This window comes from Megascapheus bottae, chromosome 20, assembly GCF_031878675.1.
Source record: "Megascapheus bottae isolate mThoBot1 chromosome 20, mThoBot2.hap1, whole genome shotgun sequence".
Taxonomy (NCBI): Eukaryota; Metazoa; Chordata; class Mammalia; order Rodentia; family Geomyidae; genus Megascapheus; species Megascapheus bottae.
This window is the reverse complement of record NC_143528.1, coordinates 35,033,132-35,052,852: the sequence shown is the minus strand read 5'-3', so window position 1 is coordinate 35,052,852 and position 19,721 is coordinate 35,033,132.

The window sequence follows — 19,721 nt, the reverse complement described above, 5'->3', positions numbered from 1 at the left end:
CAAGTTCTTCCAAAATTGGCTAGCTATGAAATGTAATTTGAATCGAGATCCTACTATGTTTTGTAGAACTTGGCCAATGGATTGCAAAATTTATATAGATAAGAGTTAATGAATTCCTAGAAACAAGAACAGCAAAGTGAGAGTTACTTGCCTGATCTAGCAGCAACGTAAAATGTTAGAACTATAGAAAGAAAAAAAACATGGTCTTGGTACAGGAATAGTCCAATAGAATAGCAGACCATAATAAAGAATGTATAGGTTGATCTTAGTGTGTGTGGAAAGTGGTAGGTGACAGAGTGTACTGATGGGGGAAATGGGGTCTTCCAAATGTGGTATTAGTCATCCAGATGGAAAAAAATGTGAAAAATAGATTCTTCCTTCACATGAAACATAAAAATTAATTCCAGATGGCTTAAGGTCTTAAATGTGAAAGATAAAAGTTTAAAGACTTTTAGAAGAAAATGTGATAGGATTGCTATATGACTATAAAACTCTTATTTGGGAAATAAATACAGCACAGAAAACCCCAATAATAAAGAAAAAGGTTTCAAAGGTGGAGTTCATTAAAATTAATAACGTCTAGTTATTAGAAAATAACAAAGGATAGAAAGACGACTCAAGAACTAAGAGAAGAGATTTTTTGGCTCATGGAATTGTCATAATGCAACAATGACTCTTAGCCTTGCAACCTGGAGCGAGGGAAAAGGGAAGGGTAAGGAGGACAGAATGCAGGATGAGGTAACATTGTTTATAAGCAAATGTGATCATTACTTGAGTAATTGTAACCCATTTGCTCTTCATCTTTTAAATAAAAATAATACACAAAAAATTAACACCAGTTCAGTGTCCAGAACATCAGAGAATAAAGAAAAAACTAACAGCCCAAGAGAGAGTAGAGTGAAAGAAATGAGTAGAAACGCCATAGTGAAACCTTGCATGGCCCAAAGCACAAAGACATGCTTAGCCTGTTCCTATAGGCATGAACATCACACAGTGATATAATTTCTTACTGTTTTAGAAATTAAAAAGTCTTTTAACATATCAAGCTCGGCGGTAAGCATCACGAAAGGAAATTCTTTTTGTTTGATGGGAATATGAGTTGATAAAAGGGCTACTTCTTGTCACTAGCTGGTGTGATGGCTGGTGCTGGCTGTCACAAGGTAGACACAGGGTAGAAAAGCACACTTCTTGGTGTGTCAGTGAGGGCATTACCAGAGACTATTGGCATGTGTGAGTCAGTGAACTGAGAGAAGAAGGCATGCCTTGAACGTGGGCAGCATTCTTTAATAGTCTGGGGTCTGGATGGAACCGAGAGGAGAAGGAAGAAGACTGTCACAGGGTACAGATTCAGTTTTTCTCCAGGTAATCTAATTTGTCTGTCATCACTCATGGACACCAGACTCAGCCTTTTGAGCCTTTGAACACAGATGCTTCACGGAGCTCCCAGGCCTTCTTCCCCGGTCTAGTGATGTATCATTGGTCTTTCTTTCATTCTGAGACCCCCAAATTCTTGGACTGAGTAGCTACTGGTTTCCCTCACTCTCTAGCTTACAGAAAACTATTATGGAATTATCCATCTTCAAAGCATGTGTCTCACTCTTAAAATTCCTAGAGTTATATATACATTCTAGTGCATATGTTGTGTATAGTGTATACTGTAATAATTATATATTGTATCTATTCATATATAGTATCTCTATATATTGTATGTATCTATGCTTATATATTGTATTCATATATATATATATATATATTGTTCACTGGAGAACCCTGAGAAAAGCTTAGTAAGGTTGAAAATCCTAAAATTCCCCTCATACACATGTCATAGAAGAAACTCTTGGAAAGAAGAAATCTAAAGAACATAACAGGGATTTCACTAGAAAGATGGGAAAAATTCCATTGTGAATCAGAAGAACAGATAAATACATTTCTGATGTCATACAAAGGAATACTATACAGTGATTGGGGGGCATGATGGAATTGCAACAATCAACAGTATCAAATAGTGTCATTAGTGCCAAATCAGTAGTATTTATCTGTACCATTTAATCTGAAGAGCCTTTACAAAGAATACATATGGTACAATTCCATTTATATGAAGTCAGGAAAAATGAAATGGTATTTTGTTAGAATTACAGATATACCTGGTAAAACTATAAAAAAAATGATAAGTATCGTTTAAAACAGTGTTTCCTTCTGGGGTGGAGTTGGGAAGATTTGAGGCAGTGAGGCACTGGGGCTTTTTTTGAAATACTGGTTACATTGCATTTCTTCATCTGGGTAGCAAAAATAGTTTCTTGTGTTCTGTAGTTTAGTTATTTTTATATTCATATGTTTTATATGCAGCATTTCAAATATATGACATGTTTCCCAAGAAACAAAGATAAGAAATAAAGAATACGGACAGAGATTTTCTATTTTAGATTGTGAGCATTGCCCCTGGTCTTTCCCAGCCACCTTGAAAACCATCACAAGAAGGAAGAGTAGAAAAGCAAACACTATTTGTGGCGAAGCTGGGAAACTCCCAACCCTCTAACAACAAGAAGAAAGGGTACATGCCAGAAACCAAGTTCTGCACCAAGCAGGGGGAGCATGCCAAAAGTTAACAGGACGAGAAGCAGCTCCTTTGTTTCCTCATTATTGAGGTGGTCTGAGATACAGAGGGTTTGGGGAGAGGAGATAACATAAGAAAGCCAGGTTCCATAAACCAGTCCAATGTACCCTTCCATCATTGTTGGCAGTGTTGGGCCCCATCTTCTTCCACGTACGTGGTTCCATCTTATTTGTCTGCTTGAAAGATGATGAGATGGGGAAGATGCTGAGGGACACATTTACCTTACGAGGCACCAGCCCCATTGGAGATGCCTTCACAAATCTGTAAGCAATGAAGAAGGGACCATTGTGCATACAGCGCACATTCTGGGGAATGAAGGTTCAAGATTCTCCAATGCAAATGTTGCTAAACTCAGACTCTAAGTCCCAGGTTCACAATCCTTTTCTGTGAGGACTTGGATCATTGCCTAGAAGGTCTGCAAAGAGTAGAAATTCAAATTTCTCTGCACCTCTGCCGAGTTCCCGAGATGGGCTTTCTCCTCATCTTACCATCTGTATAGTAGTTACAGGTTCTTCAACACAGATAAAGGAAGGGATATGAAAGCTGGCCAGGAACAAATCACTGTGGAGAGGGGCCCGGTATGGGCAGAACTGCCTGTAGGGGCAGGATGGGGGTGTTCTCTCAGTGTACTTGAAGTACTGATGGGAGCCAGTGTGAGCTAGGATCATCCAAAACCGAGGTGAAAGAGCCTGGAGAGGCAGGAAAGACAAGCAAGCCTCTCTTTATGCTGCCTGCTGGCCTTCCAGTGAGGACCAAAGACTTTTCCCTCAGTGGGAAGGCTGCCCGTGATCTCAACTCCCCACAGTCTATCAGGGGCAATCAACCATGGGTGGCTAGCTCTCCTGCGGGTGTAGGAGGCTCCTGGGAGCATCTGGCAGCCAGGCTCCAACAGGAGGGCTTTCACAGGAGCCCAGAACAAAGAGGAGCAGCAGAAGGCAGCATCCTTCTCTTGGGAACAACCTGGGATTCTAATAGACTGGCTTGCCCCAGGGCACAGCAGCAGAACCCCTGCCATGAGCTAGCAGGCAGAAAAAGCAGTTTGCTGGGCTCTTGACCCAACCAAGAGTCTGGCCCAAATTAGATAAGGAGGAGCTAGCTAGGCCGTCATAAGGAGTTGGATTGCATTCAAGATGTGAAAGGAAACCATTGAAAGGTTTCCAGCAAGAAAGCTGAAGTCTGATTGACTTTTTTGGGGGTGGGGAAAACCTCACTCTGCTGGCTGCATAGGAATGAACTATATGAAGACAGACATTCAAGCATGGTAACTAGATGGGACGCCACCGAGAAAATGTGTGTGAATGAAAGACTTCACCCTGGGAGTGGGGCGAAGTAAGCATAAGGAACTCAAATGATAAGAAATTATCATTAGATTGGAGGAGGAGCACCATACCGAGAAGAAGCTTGAACATTCAGAAGCCTAGATATCTGGCTTGGGCCACAATGTCAAGCAGACAGCCCCCCTGGGCTTTATGGGAGTGCATGCAGGGTGAGAGAGGGGAAATAATTGCGGGAAGAATTGCATCCCTTTTTGGTACGTGAAGTTTAGACACTCACATGGACATGTTTAGTGGGCTGTTGATGTGTCAGTCTGGAGTGCAAAAGAGGATTTGAAGCTGGAGATGTAAATGCTAGAATATGAATTTTGTAGATAGCAATGGGAGATTATTTAAATTAAAAGCACTCACTTTCCTTCTCACAGCCAGTTTCAGAGAAGAGAGCTGGAGATGAAGGCCATATTTCACACTGAGTTTCCAAAGTATTGTCTCCTGAAATCTTTCAAAATGGAGTCAGATCATTTTCCATTCAATACTGAACTCTGTAAATACACAATTAAAGGCAGTGTACCCCTCATAGCAGGCTCTTTCTGGCTTGACAGAATGCTTGACAGTGTGGGTGGTTGTCTTCTCTGTCCCAGATATTTTCTGATCAGTGTCTTCAGATGTCAAATACAAACTAGGGTTTGAGTGGCAATGCCTCTGCCTGTGATTCACACTGCACTCTTTGCCCAAAGATACACAAAAAAATACACAGTGAATACAAATACATCTGAGAATGTTTGTGTTTCCCACAGCAATGTCACCCAGGCTTGTTAGCAGTGACCTTTAGAGACTGCTCTTTTTGGCAAATACTACCCTTGTGTTCTCCTCATGAGATGTCCATCTGTAGTGATAATTTTTGGCTGATTTCTCCATGTCTATCAAATTTTAGGTGATTTTCTACTACGACTCTTATTGGATGTCTCTTATGAGTAATTGATTTAGGGCTGACCATCTGTTACAGATGGCATGCTTCTGTTGAAACAAATTTCCAGTATTTGGAGGTGGGATTGAGAGGTAACAGTTATGAGGATGGAGCCTAATGGAAGGATTGAGTCCCATCATTAAATGAAGCCCATGCTCAACAACTTGACTCTTTTCTTTCTGATCACCACTTCCTCGAGAAGGATGGCAAAGCCTTCTGAGTTGTGGGAAATAAAGTTTGTTGTGTACAATTCTTGGTCTGTGGTAATGTGATATAGAAGTCCATCTTGACTACCACACATATGATTCATTTTTTCCAAAATGGATGCAGCCAACCTTTTGGGAAGGTCAGGATCTCTTCCAACAGACGCAGAGCCAGTGTTCTTCCACCAAGTCTGCAGCCCACTAACTAATGAGCCTCTTTATGGTAAGTTTCCTTCTTAAGTTAATTTGAGCTTTTTATAACTTTTTCAGACAAAGTCATGATTCCTCTTCTACATCCATGTGGAATAAACGTTTATCAAAAACGAACAAAATCTCAGATGAGAATGGTAATATCATGACAGAAATTATCAAGATCCAGAGCATCATAAGGGAATACTGTTCAAAACTTTATGGCAACAAATTTGAAAATCTAGAAGAAATGGATGAATTTCTAGCCAATATTAACATAACTACACTGAACCAAGAAGACCTAATCCAACTAAACATACCTATTTGAAGCACTGAAATAGAAATGGCAGTAAGAGACCTTCCATCCAAGAAAAGCCCAGGGCCAAATGGATTCACAGCTGAATTCTATAAGGTCTTCAAAGCAGAGCTCACACCAATACTCCTCAAGCTCTTCAACAAAATTGAAAACGAAGGATCTTTGTCAAACTCATTCTAAGGAGTCACCATAACCTTCATCCCAAAACCAGACAGAGATTCATCAAAGAAAGAGAACTATAGACCTATCTCTTTGATGAATATTGATGCAAAACTTCTCAACAAAATGCTGGCCAACCATCTTCAGCAACTCATCAAAAAAAATCATACACTATGATCAAACTGGATTCATCACAGGGAGGCAAAGCTGGTTCAACATGTGCAAATCAATTAATATAATTCAACACATTATCAGGAGCAAGGACAGAATCACATGACTGTTTCAATAGATGCAGAAAAGGCATTTGACAAGATCCAACACCCCTTTATGCTAAAAACTCTGGAGAAGCTAGGAAGCTATGGAACATTCCTCAGTATAATAAAGGATGTGTATGACAAACCCACAGCTAGCATTATACATAATGGAGAAAACTAAATCCATTTCCTCTAAAATCAGGAATGAGACAAGGATATCGACTCTCTCCACTCCTCTTTAAGATGGTATTAGAATTCCTAGCCAGAGCAATAAGGAAAGAAGCAAGCATAAAGTGGATCCAAATAGGGAAAGACGAAGTGAAAGTTTCCTTCTTTGTAGATGACATGATCCTATATTTAAAGAACCCTATTGACTCCACTCCCAAGCTCCTTGAGCTGATTCAAAACTTTGGAAAGGTAGCAGGGTATAAAATTAACCCTCAAAAATCAACTGCCTTCCTCTATGCCAACAGTGAGAGGACCGAGGCAACAATCTGGAAAGCAACTCCTTTGCAATAGCCTCAAAGAAAATCAAGTACCTAGGAATTAACAACTAAAAAATGTAAAGGACCTTTTTGATGAAAACTTTAAAACCCTGAGAAAGGAAATTAAAGCAGAACTGAGGAAATGGAAAAACCTCCTGTGCTCCTGGATTGGAAGAATTCACATCGTGAAAATGGCAATCTTGCCAAGGGCTATCTACAAATTCAACACAATACCCATCAATATCCCCATTGTCATTCTTTAAAGAAATAGAAGAGGCAATCCAAAATTTCATATGGAATAATAAAAGACCCCGTATAGCAAAAACACTTCTTAGCAGAAAGAACAGAGCAGGAGGAATTTCAATACCAAACTTTAGACTCTATTACAGAGTTATAGTGACCAAAACAGCTTGGTACTGGCACAAGAACAGGCCTGAAGACCAGTGGAATAGAACTGAGGACCCAGATATTAACCCACAGACCTATGGACACCTAATCTTTGATAAGGGAGCAAAAAAATAGAATGGAAGAAAGACAGCCTCTTCAACAAGTGGTGCTGGCAGATCTGATTATGCCCCTGCAGAAAACTAAAATTGAATCCTTCTTTCTCAGCCTGCAGCAGGATTAACTCCAAATGGATCAAAGACCTGGAGGTAAAAGCAGATACACCGAAAACTGTACAAGAAGGAATAGGACATACACTAAGTCTTCTTGGCAGAGGTTGAAACTTTCTTAATAAGGATCAAGAAACACAACAAATCAAAGAAAGTCTGGATAAGTGGGACTGCATTAAATTGCAGAGCTTCTGTATGGCAAAGGAAATAGCTAGCAAATTATCTAGAAAGCCTAAAGAGTGGGAGAAGATCTTCACTAACCATACAATGGACAAAGGCCTCATATCTAAAATATATCAACGGCTCAAAAAATTGAATCACTCCAAAACTAATCTCCAAAGAAACAACCATCCCATTAAAAGATGGGCTGAAGACTTAGAGTCTTCTCTAAAGAAGAAATAAGAATGGCCTATAGACACATGAAGAAATGCTCGACATCTCTGGCCATAAAAGAAATGTAAATCAAAACAGAGATTTTTTTTTTTGCCAGTCCTGGGTTTAGGCTCAGGGCCTGAGCACTGTCCTTGAGCCTTAGCACCACTTCTGGCTTTTTCTAAGTATGTGGTACCATGGAATTGAACCTGGGTCTTCGTGCATGCTAGGCAAGCACTCTACCACTAGGCCAAACTCCCAGCCCAAATCAAAACAACTTTAAGAGTCCACCTCACTCCAGTTAGAATGGCCATGATCAAGAAATCTAATTACAATGAATGCTGGTGGAGATGTGGCCAGGAGGGATCACTACTACACTGTTGGTGGGAGTGCAAACTCGTTCAACCTATATGGAAAGCAGTATGACAGTTCCTCAAAAGACTAAACATAGAACTCCCTTATGACCTGGCAATTCCGTTACTTGGCATTTACCCAATCATCCAGAAACAAGGACATACTAAATCCACTAGCGCAACAATGTTCATTTCAGCACTATTTACCATAGCAAAGATAAGGAACCAACCCAGATGACTCTCAGTTGATGAGTGGATCAACAAGATGTGGTATTTGTCCACAATGGAATTCTATGCTGCTGTCAGAAAGAATGACATTGCCCCATTTGTAAGGAAATGGAAAGACTTAGAAAAAATCATATTAAGTGAAGTAAGCCAGACTCAAAAGAACATAGGCTGAATAGTCTCCCTCATTTGTCATAATGAGTCGAAACCTTGGGCTCTTGTAGCAGAGATTTACAATCAAACAAAACCTAGATACATATGGCCATATAGTATGATGCTAAATGAAAGGACCTCTAGGATATAGAAACAAAAGCCATATAATGAGTAATCACTCATTATATGAGTAATCATTCCTTAATGTGCTATTTTATCTCCCATCTCTTTTGCTGTCCCTTGGTTATCTCACATTGTTACAGTATTTTACCTTGTTATCTGATATATTGTATATGTGCGTATTTGGTTATTTGAAATCGGATAGGGAAGGAGGGAAAACAAGATGAGGGCCAGGTGTTGGGGGAGGGAAATGGGGACCAAGACATGAGAAGGGTATCAATGTTTGTGAATGCACCTTCTATCTGTTGAATATAATGTAATCCTTTTATTAATTACAATAAAAAATATTTGGAAAAGAAATCTTCCTGTATAGCAATACTAGTCTCTTTAAATGTCTCTGAGTCTTTTTAATTGCATCCTTGGAATGTCTTGCTTGAGGACCTCCTGTTATTGCTCTCAATATTCTAAAGTTAACAGTTTGACACACCCTCATTTGAGACTTTACTATTTCCACAGACTTAATGTATGTGTCAGGAACACTGTTTTGACATCTTGACTTTTTTGGGGGTGGGGTGTGTGTCAGAGTTTCCATCACACCCGCTGCCATATAAAGTCTGTTATCCCATGAAATGTGATTTGGGGGTCGGGAGATATGGTCACTGTACTTTTCCATCTTTTCCTGGCATCAGATTGATGACAATGTCTGAAACCTGTTTTTCAGAAATGACAAGTCTGGCCAGAGCCAAGGTTTCTTTTGCTCACAATAACACCCTCCAACATGACACAAGCTCTTGTTCCCAAGGTTCTCCTCACTTCTCCTCCATCAATTTGTTCATACTTGCTGGTCAGAATTAAGTCAGGAAGAGCCGTTTCCTTCTTACATCCTTTTCTTTCTGAGAGACAGAAATGTCAGCTCAGTGAGTCAGGAAGCTCAATTGGGACGGACCCAAGGGATATATTTGTGGTAATTCATATGCCTGGAAGTAAGGAGTTTGATGTGTGCTTTCAGATCAGGAGAGAAATTGGATTTATTTTGGACACTGTATCAGGAGGAAAAGGACCAGAGCTGTGGGAGAAATTGAGGTGATTGAATAGATTAGAACAAGGCTAAAGGCTGTGCACTTTCCTTTCAAGAAATAAAACAGTGGTTCTTGGAGACACTGTGTCTGCATTAGAAAGATGCTGTGGAGTGTTGACAGACCTCAGACAAGACACAGGCCACTCGGTGCTGGGATGGCAAGTGTCAGCAGAGACAGAGACGGTCCATTGTCAGCCACTCTCCTGGTGTTTCTTATTGTGAGCCTGGTAGAAGCTCAGGGCAAAGGGAGTGGACTGGACACTGGCAGGTGACAGGTGTGTGGAGGGAAGTGTCTGTACAACTAGGAGAGTCAGGATAGCAGGGTCATTTTTAGGGTGAGACAGTTCTGGGTTAGAGCTTCCACTTCTTCCCAGTTTTGATCAGGGATAAGTTGTGTCACCCCTGTGCATGTCAGCAAGGACCATTCGGTAGGGTGAGAAGGATTTGGTTTTAATATGTGCAAAACACTTTGCTACAATAACACCAAATAGATCTCAAGCAGAAAGAGAGAGAGAGAGGCAGAAAGAGAGAGAGCATGAGAGTGAGAGAGAGGGGGGAGGGAGGCAGGGAGGGAGAGAGAGAGAGAGAGGGAGAGAGAAGGAGAGAGAGAGAGAAAGAGAGAGAGAGAGAGAGAGAGAGAGAGAGAGAGAGAGAGAGAGAGAGAGAGAGAGAGAGAGAGAGATCTCATCTGAGCCATAAGAAATGTAGAAAAGAGGAGCTGGGAGGGACGCTTGTACTGAAGTATTGTATTTCTGGATTCTGGAATATGCACATGTTTAACTTTACCAGATAAAGCCAGTGCAGAAGTTTGGACTGAAGTGTGGTATTTCTGGATTCTGGAATATGCACTCATTTAACTTTAACAGGTAAATCCAATGCAGTGATCATACTGACTTATATTCTTATTGGCAAGGTATCAAGGTTTTTGAGACTTCAAGTTTTCTCTCACCCTCATTTGAACCATATATACAAGCAGTATCATTTTATAGTAGTTGTGGTACAGATATTATAGATACTCAGTTTGGGCTTATATAATAATATGCTGAGCTGTGTTTCCCAATCATTGTACAATGTTCATTTGTAGACAATTTGAGGAATATTCTAGGGTGATATTTCCCATATTCAATTTTCTATTTTTCTCCTGACATCAGAATATACCTCTCAAATAAAAACGCAGCTCCTCTGTTTTGTAAGAATTAAGCTTTCAGTAGCTCACAAGAGGCTTTCTGAACAAGAAGACACCAGGAGTTTAGTAGGCATTTGCTAGTTCTCCATTTTGATGTGTAATCTGTGCCTCCCAAATGGGCTGAATGTTTAAGAGGGAATAGGTTTTCTCAGTGAAGATGGCTCAGCCCATCCTCATAAGATCTACAACCCAGAAGTTGTCCTTGCTGAGTGAGACAAGGACAGACACCTGAGGCTGGATGGTGGAGACTGAGTGCCTCATAGAGGCTGCAGGTGACAGAAATCACACAGAGTGACTGAGAATCAGGGGGACCTGCTCGAGCATTGCCACTTGTGTTCTATAATTGAATTACATGGCAGTCTAGAGTGTGCTTAAGTATAGGTGTGTTTTTATTTATTTGGTGAGCCAGAAGGGAATGACAAGCATGAAGAGAATAAGTACATTCATTAAATCAGAGTGGACTAATGGCACAGCAGCCTATCTATACTTACATGTTAAAATATATATCTTAAACATTTTTGTCTTTCACCAGCAGAAACTTTAAGGTAAACAAAGTATTATATATTGCTTGATTAGTTATTTTGTTCCTATAATAGAATACGAGAGGCATGTTAACTTGGTAAACAAAGGTTTATTCAGCTCATAGTTTTCAAGGCTGAAGGTGCAAACAGCATGGCACAAGCTCTGGCCAGGTTCCCTCTGCCTGTCACCTGGTAGCAGATGCTAATGACAAGAGCAGGTCTGTGATGAGCAATGCTTCAACAGGAAGGTGAGAGACAATGGGCCCTAGAATCCCTTCCTAGTGCAGCACTTCCAATTGACCTAAGGACTCCACCTTTCGAAGGTCCCAGCACCTTCCAAGATGCCACATGGAGACCAAGCTGCAAACTCGGGGGGGGGGGGGAATTTAAACCAAACCATTGCGGAAGCCATGCTATATGTAAGTTGAAGTGTTCTGTTACTCAGGGGAAAAAGAATATATTTCACATTTACTCATTATAAAGTCAGTCAGTAAGAAAATTTTTAAGAGTAATTTTAGGTTCATAGCAAAATTGAATGGAAGCTACCCATATTTTCTCTATATCCCTCGTGTACCCTTACCTGACAAACTCCTTTTCTCACTATTTCTCTGTGTCATGCCAGAGTGATAAATGTGTACCTAACTCATAGTTTTCATTAGGGTTCACCCAGGTGCTGTCCACTCTGTGGCGTTGACAAATATATATATATATATATAATATATAATATATATAATATATATAATATATATATAATTATAAGTCATAATGACCCAAATCTGCCAGGCAGGGCCACAGAATACCAGCACTGTAGTCTTGAGAAAGCCTGAGGATAATGCTCAGGTCCTGAGTTCAAGCTCCAGGACTGGCAAAAATAAAAGAAGAAATTTATAAAGAATAACCCTTTGTATAACTACGTAAGGAATATAAAATATATTTTAAAAATAAATATAAACTACAAAATAAAGAAAATACATGCTAAAAGAAGAGAAATGTATAAAGCAGAGGCTGGAGGTGTGGTTATGAGGCCCTGAGTTCAATCACCAAGTAACTTCCCCACTTCACCCCAAACACACACAAATTAAAAAAAAAATCACCACAGACTGGGAAAAAATTCCTAACACACACATCTGACAAAACACTTGTATCTACAATATAAACAGAAAACCTTAGTACATCAATAGCAAAAGGAAGACAAAGAAGCCTCTGATAAATGGGTAATAGACCTGAAGGGACACTTGGCAAGAGAAGATATACAAATGGCCCCTTGGCATGGAAAAAAATCATACTTGATAAACAAACTCCCAGACTCCAAATGACAGGCATCTTCATACCTGGGAGGAAGGTTGACAGAAATAAGACCTACAGCCTCACACGGGGACCAGGGCTTGCACTGACTTGAACTCTGATACTTTTTGATGAGAGTTCTCCAATGTGTATGGAAAGCTGTTTGGGAGCTTCTTGTAAGTTTAAAGCTTACCTCCCCTAGGACCCAGCAATGCCACTTTTAGGTACCAAGAGAAATGAAAATGTACATCTGTTTAAAAAAAAAGACTTGTTTCTGAAAATGGATATTAGTTTCATTGATAATATCCCATGCTGTAGACACATCATATAGCCATCTATAAATGAATGAACAAATGATGTGCTGTATAGTTTTGCCATAGAATACTGCTTCTAACTATTCAGGAGGTTGAAATCTGAGGATCACAGTTTGAAGCTAGCCTGGACAGGAAATGGCTATGACTTTTATCTCCAATTAACCACTGAAAAGTTTGAAAATGGAGCTGTGGCTCAAATGGTAAATGCTAGCCTTGAGCACAAAAGCTCAGGGACAGCATCCAGGCTAAGTTCACACTCCAGGCAGGCAGTTATAAAAAACAAAAACAAAAACAAAATAGGAAGGTTATAAATCTATATAGCAACATAGATAGATCCTGAACGCATACTGAGTAGAATAATAGTCTGTAGAGTCTATATAGACTCTATACAGTGTGATTCTATCTCCATGAGGTTCAATACCAGAGAACAATTAATCTATGGTAATTGAAATCAGACATGAGGGAACTTCCTGGAGTGATAGAAATGTTCTACGCTTAATATGGATATTTACACATTTCAAAACCCATAGTAAAACCCAGTCATAGCCTGTATGTTTCATAGTAAGCAGATTTCCACCTCAATGAAAAGTATCAATCAAGGACCATCCATAAATGATCACAAGCACTTCAGTTGTCACTACCTGGTATTTCCTTGACAATATGAGTCACCCTTCATAGTTTATTCTGTGAATATTTTGGAGAGCAAGAGCATGCTCTGGCCATGGACCCGAGCTTTGCCTGGCGTGGGGTGGGTCCTGGCTCACAAGTACAGAGATAGAGTACTTTTACAATCTACCTCACAATAGGACATCGTGGAGGTCTCAGTCAAAAGCCCATGTACAACCTAAAAAAATTACTCTAATGCAAAACACCATTTTTTAACCAGTGACACATGTACCAGCCACAGATGGCCCAGAATGACTCCCTTCTAAATAATGACACCCTATCTGGGTGTTGTGGATTTATTTGGTGATGATGGTGGTCTTTGTGCTAAATGTTATGATATGGCACATTCCCACGCTTGCCCTATTGTGCATTGTGCTTTGAAAACTATTAATGTATGTTTGTAATAAGAATCAAATGTTTGTAAAGCCCCTGAAGTACCTCCCAGGATGAAAACCACTGGTCTAACTGTAGTGACTGTGTTGGAGGCCTGGAAGGCTGCCTTCTGTTTATGCTAAATAGCTTTGTTAATAGCTGGTCTTAAGTGTTAACAGTTTAGTGGTAATGGGTAAACCGGCAGTCTGGGAGACTAAATGACTCCTGTTAAAAAACTGATAATGGCTTCCTGGGCAGAAGCGAAGGATAAGTAAAGAGAGGCTGCAAGCTGTCCAGTGAGTCTGTAGCAGACAGCATGCAAAATCACTATTTGAACTCCACTGGGGCTGGGCATTTTGGTAAGCCACTCACATTTTCTGAGCCTCAGTTTCCTTACATTCCCTGACTAAATCACAGGGCTAAGCTTCTCAGAGTGTTCATGTGCACACAAATCATGGGGAGACCTTATAACAATACAGGCTATCGTAGTGGGGGAGGGCTAGGATAGTGTATTTCTAATAAACTCAGAGGGGATGCCACTGCTGCAGTGTGAGGATCAAATGTAGAGGAGCCAGGGGCCTGGGTTTCAAATTGCTACCCTCTTAGTGGACCAATCTGTGATACTTCAATTAGGATTAAGAGTGACCAGTGGGTAGGAGTGAAAAAGAAATGCAGAATTTTCTGGACTATGCTACCCAATATGGTAGGCCCTGGTCTCATCACAGCTATTTAAATGAAATAGAATGAAACATTCAGGCCCATATGATCATATTTCTAGCACTTAGTAACCATCTCAGGTGACCACTGGCTGATTTGTTGAAGCTAGCAGGATCAACATTCCCTTACTCACAGAAAATCCTATTATAAGCCATGGGAAAGAGTCCTCGACCCAGGTGTAGTCTGAAACCTGGTTGCTGGGTGGTCTTCCAGAGCAAGGAATTTCTCACGTTGGGTGAAGCTGGACCCAGCATACATCGGTAAGACCTAGAAAGGCCCATAGGAATGTATGTGAGTCATTCTAACTCTTTCTGAACTGCTCTGCCCCAGTGCCTGTTGTTGGGCCTCTGACTTCACGCACTCGGTTACACTGTTCCATACGTTGGATACCTAGCCACGTGTTATTTACACCAGAGTCTCCAGGAAGATTAGAGCTGGGAGGAATCCTACTCTGTTGCCTTCTCAATCATATTCTGTTCAGGCAGTGGCATCCCAGCTTCAAGTTCCTTCGGCAGCTTCAATCAGATCCATCGGACCAACTTGTACTTTCTCATGGTTTATATATTGGTTTCTTTGAAAACACATTTCTGGGAAGAATTGATGGGAATTTTAATGAAAATTTCAAATCTACCCATTCAAACCCATTCCATTTCAAATGAATGAATTGGAAGTACAGTCGGGAGGTCTGACATTTCCAAAGTCATATGGCCAATGAATTGGACAGCTGAGGTCTAATGCTGGCACCATTTCTTTTGCTAGGTCACTATAAATTATCTTCATGAATCCTGAGTCTGGTGACTCCAGCTGCCACTTGTTTGTGGAGAGGAAGAAAAGGCCTGAGGAATTTCTGGAAGATCTGCTGGCCCCGAGCCTGGAGCACTCCCAGGAAGCCAGGCTGTGAAGGGAATCTCAGATTGCATCAGTTTCCTGGGACCTAAGATGCTGAGTGGACCTTAGAAAGGGACAGGTGCTACATTAAGACATCCAGGCTTATAAATTGGAGGTGACTGTCTCTGTCCCACCAGCTTTCTGGATGTCAGTTATGGCTTGTCAGTTCCATCAGAAGATAGTTGATGTTCTCTCCCCTAAGCCTGGTCCCCATGTTTCAAGCCATCTTGGACTGGAATAGGATTCATTTCTAGTCTCCAACTTGAGCTAAATGCTTTTCCAATGTTGGCCTCATTAACTATACAATGATGATCGCTGACTCCCTAGCCGGCTGTCTTCCTGCTTTTTTGTTTTTATAGTTAGATCTTTCTTGAGCTTCTATCTGTCCCTCTGGTAACACTTCTGTCTCTATATGCACACATGCTAACCATATGCCAAGGCACAGAAGTTTCTGAGTTTCATTTGAGTGGCCCTGACGAGAGTTTGGATCCAGTTAGGCCACTGGCTCTGAGTGGGGATCATTAGAGAATGTTGGAGAAATAAACTCTGACAGTTGAGCGTTGCCTCAGAGACTTGGGGCTGCACATTTCAGATTTACAACAATTCTTCACAAAAGGATTTGCCAGGCATGTATAATTTAGGTAAATTTGAAATTTATTCCAAATTTAGCCACTTATTTGCTTATTTCAAATATAAAGATTATCTATTGCAATACACATAATGCACAGACTTCCGTGAAGCCATGAGGGCATTGGTATGAGGGTATTGTCACATCTCAAAGGCTTTCTCTGATATCTGTATTTCTGGGTGTCCTACATCCTCCCCCATACATATACACATACACGTATACATATACATACATGTAATTTGATTTGAAGGCCAGTCAAGTGTCTCATCCCAGTGGTTTGGTATCCATGGGTTGCTTTGTGAATGACACAAAGTGATGTAGTCATTAGGTTGACAATATCCATCCTTCTGTCTGACTGGTTTGCTTGCTCCCTTTTGCAAGGTGTGTGACATATAGTGCTGACTGGAATACTCAAGATGCATTTAACTTCTTTCTCTTTGGTTTCTGTCCCATAGACTCCAGAAAGTAAAGTCTCCTTTCTGCCTGCTTGCAGTATAGAAATGGCAGCCTTTTTGCAACCATGAGACTGAGAATAAAAGCTCTACATTAAAGCTGGCAGAGCAAAAGAAAGAAGGAGCCTTCTTCCCTAGTAACAGTTCCGATTAACTGTGCAGTCTTGAATTGCTACCCTGGCACCCTAGCATAAGGCAAACCAAATCTACCTCTGAAAGCCGCACTAATGGTTGGATTTGGCCTTATTCTCAAGAACACTGGTCACTGGTACAGGAAGAATGAGAAATGGTGTATACCCCCACTTCCCCACAGTGCACTTCTGGGGGTGAGAAGTCATGTGATATCAACGAGAACCCCAGATTAGAAGCTAGAATTGAAGTGCAACAGGGATTTTGCTGAAAAGTTGACTCCTTGTGTGGTTCACAGATATGCAAGGGGTCACTGTAAACAGGACAAAAACTTGGCACTCCTGCCTCCATTTTGCTATCTGTGTGCTTTGCTTTGAGCCATTCTCTCTTGTGATTTCTTTGTATCATGATCTCTGGAATCGAGGAGAGATAGTACTGGTGAATAGCAATCCTGTGACAGAAGTTGACCCTACCCTCCTCCTGGCAGGATTAAGCTTAGTGTAACAAGGAACTACGGAAACAATCCTAGGACCATTGCCTACGCTCATAGCTGCACCCCATGTCTGGGCTACTTAGTAACCGTGTGAACCTCTTCCCTCTCCTCTCTGCCTCTTCTTCCTTTATTTTAAGCTGAAGCTCGTGTCTGTACATAGAAGATAGTCTCTTCTCCTGGAGGGTCTGTGCCACAGGGTAAAACCTCCTTTCTTTGCCCATGTCCACTTCACGTCATTTTATTTACAGCATTGGAGTTACAAGTGGAGCTTGGTCCACTGGTCTAAAACTCCAGCTACATTAAGTCTCGTCTTGAATTTGCCACAGAGTGGAGCTCCACTGGGAAATTAGAACCATGAATCCCATAGGCCTTTTGGGACAAACAGGTTTTTATGTCCATGTCTTTTTTCATCAAACAATGGTTTCCAACCACTTTGGGCTTTTGTTAGGACTGCATAAAGACCTCCCAGGCTACTGGGAAGGATAAATTTCAATATGCTCTCTCCTGCTACCACCAAGACCCTTCCACTAATGACATTCTACCAGTTTCCTGTCTAACACAACAGAGTGAGACCATCAACTAGGAGAACTAACAGTCCGCTGCTGTTCTAATTTATCCAGTGTTGGAGTAGTTTGGTCTACAGCAATGGACCATTCCTGCCAAGGACAATGGGCTTGCTTTCTATTTCAGTTAACCACATGCTTTTCTACCTTCACATCCTCACTTCAGCTCTCTTATCTGCTGGAGGAGCTTCCACTTTATTTTGAAGGCACATTCACAAACTCTGCCCGGTGGCTGTTTAAACCTGCCTGGGCAAAGCCATTTCATACTCATTCAACACTGCCGTCTATTACTTTAGCCTGACCAAACTTTGAAGTGTTTCTCTAGTAGGATTCTATTGAACTGAATGCACCCAGAAGTTTCTACAATGGCATCATCCTAAACAAGCTAGGCATCTTTTTGGGCACAAGGAATCTGGAGGCTTTGGGGTACCATGAGTGAAGGATTGCCTTTTGGTTCTGTGCTCTACTATGTAAAGGCTTTATTTGGAACGTAATCTCAAAGTCGATGATGGCTGCTAGAGATCCAGATTTCATTTCCATATCTCAGCTATTAAAAAAAAGCACATTCTTTCCTTTAACACACATTCTTCAGAAGTTGTTGTACATTTTACTATGCCTTTGGCCAGAACTTCAGGAAAAGCTGGAAAATGCAAGCTTTAAAACTAGCTAAAAATATAACCCACACATCTGTATTTCTCCCATAATGACCACTGCTATACCTGACACGTGGTAGATGTTTAATGAATAGTGACCCGACAATTCACCTGCTGACTGGAGGCCACGTCCTACGGGAAGAGTAACACAATTCATTATTTATAACTCAGGAGAAACTGGAGTCTGGTTTCCAGGTCTTTCTTCCTTGCCTTTCTATTCTCTTTAGCTTTATTTCTTATACTTAGTCTCCTTAACTCTGGTATTTCCAGACCTTTACTATCATCAAACCACCTCACAAGTTCTGCTCATCTGCTCACTCCCGAGTGAGCCAGGGAGAATGCCTCACGGGGAGGGGTTGTGTTAGTCCCACTGGCGAAGAAGACGGCAGTGGCATGGGAAAGGGGAAGGGATGAAGGCTCTGTGTTTGAATTAAAAGTCAGAGAAGCAGGATTTTTAGTGTTGACCACAAGGCGAAACTGCAACTCTGAAAACCATTTTTTTAAAAAAAAATTACCTTGATTTCTTCACTACTATATTTCTATCATCTCCTAGAGGTCCAAAATAAACAAAAGCAGTGTCTTATATACATGCATGCATATGATAACTTTATAAAGCTTTGTATGTGCATATGAGCAGGCAAAGGGTTTCTGTAGCTCCTGCTTCATCATAGCGGGTTTCCAAACAGGAACTGGAGTGGGAAGAAGATAGGAGGAGCCTTGTCTGCACCATCTTTCTCTTCCTGGCAATGTTTTCTAGGCATTTCTTGGCTGCAACTTGGAGTCTGGAAGTCCTTCAGATCCGGACATCACTCTGAAGCATTTCCTCGTATGCACCAGAGTGACAGGGTGATGGATGTTGCTGCCAGGCCCTCTGAGGAGGAAATGTTTGGTCCACTGGTTCTGGAGCCTCCCTGCCATTGCAAAGTCTCAGAAGCTTGACAGATGTGAGTCAAGGTAGCCTGCAGGGCTCTTGGGGTTGACTACACTGTATCAACCCTTTGAATGTTTGGGGCACTGCTTAGCCTTGGAAGTATTTACTATGTCAAAGAAGTTCAGAAAATAGGAGCTGCATGTCAGAGATTTCTGGATGTCTAACTTCCAGATCGCGGGCAAACTGTGAACAGTGCTGGCTCTGTAACTTTCTATTTCTTCTCTTTGCCTGGGGCTGTGGCAGAAGTATAGATAAAGGGTTTTTCTAGGGCCAAATGAGTGTCAGGAATACTCTTCCAAGTAAGCCTCTCCTAGCTCTTCTGCATATGCAGCAAAAGGAATATTATCTATCACTGCCTTTGCTCTGGGAGGCTGAGAGAGGTCTGTTGATTTGCCAGTGCTCTGGACAGCTGCATTCACAGAGGAAGGGATGGAATGAAGAGGAAACCAGGCTGACAGGATGAGAACAGAGTGAAGTTGCTCACAGAAAAGCATGCCTTGGCATTGCTTCAGCCCAGCTGAAGGTGGGCTGCAGACTGGCTTCCAACT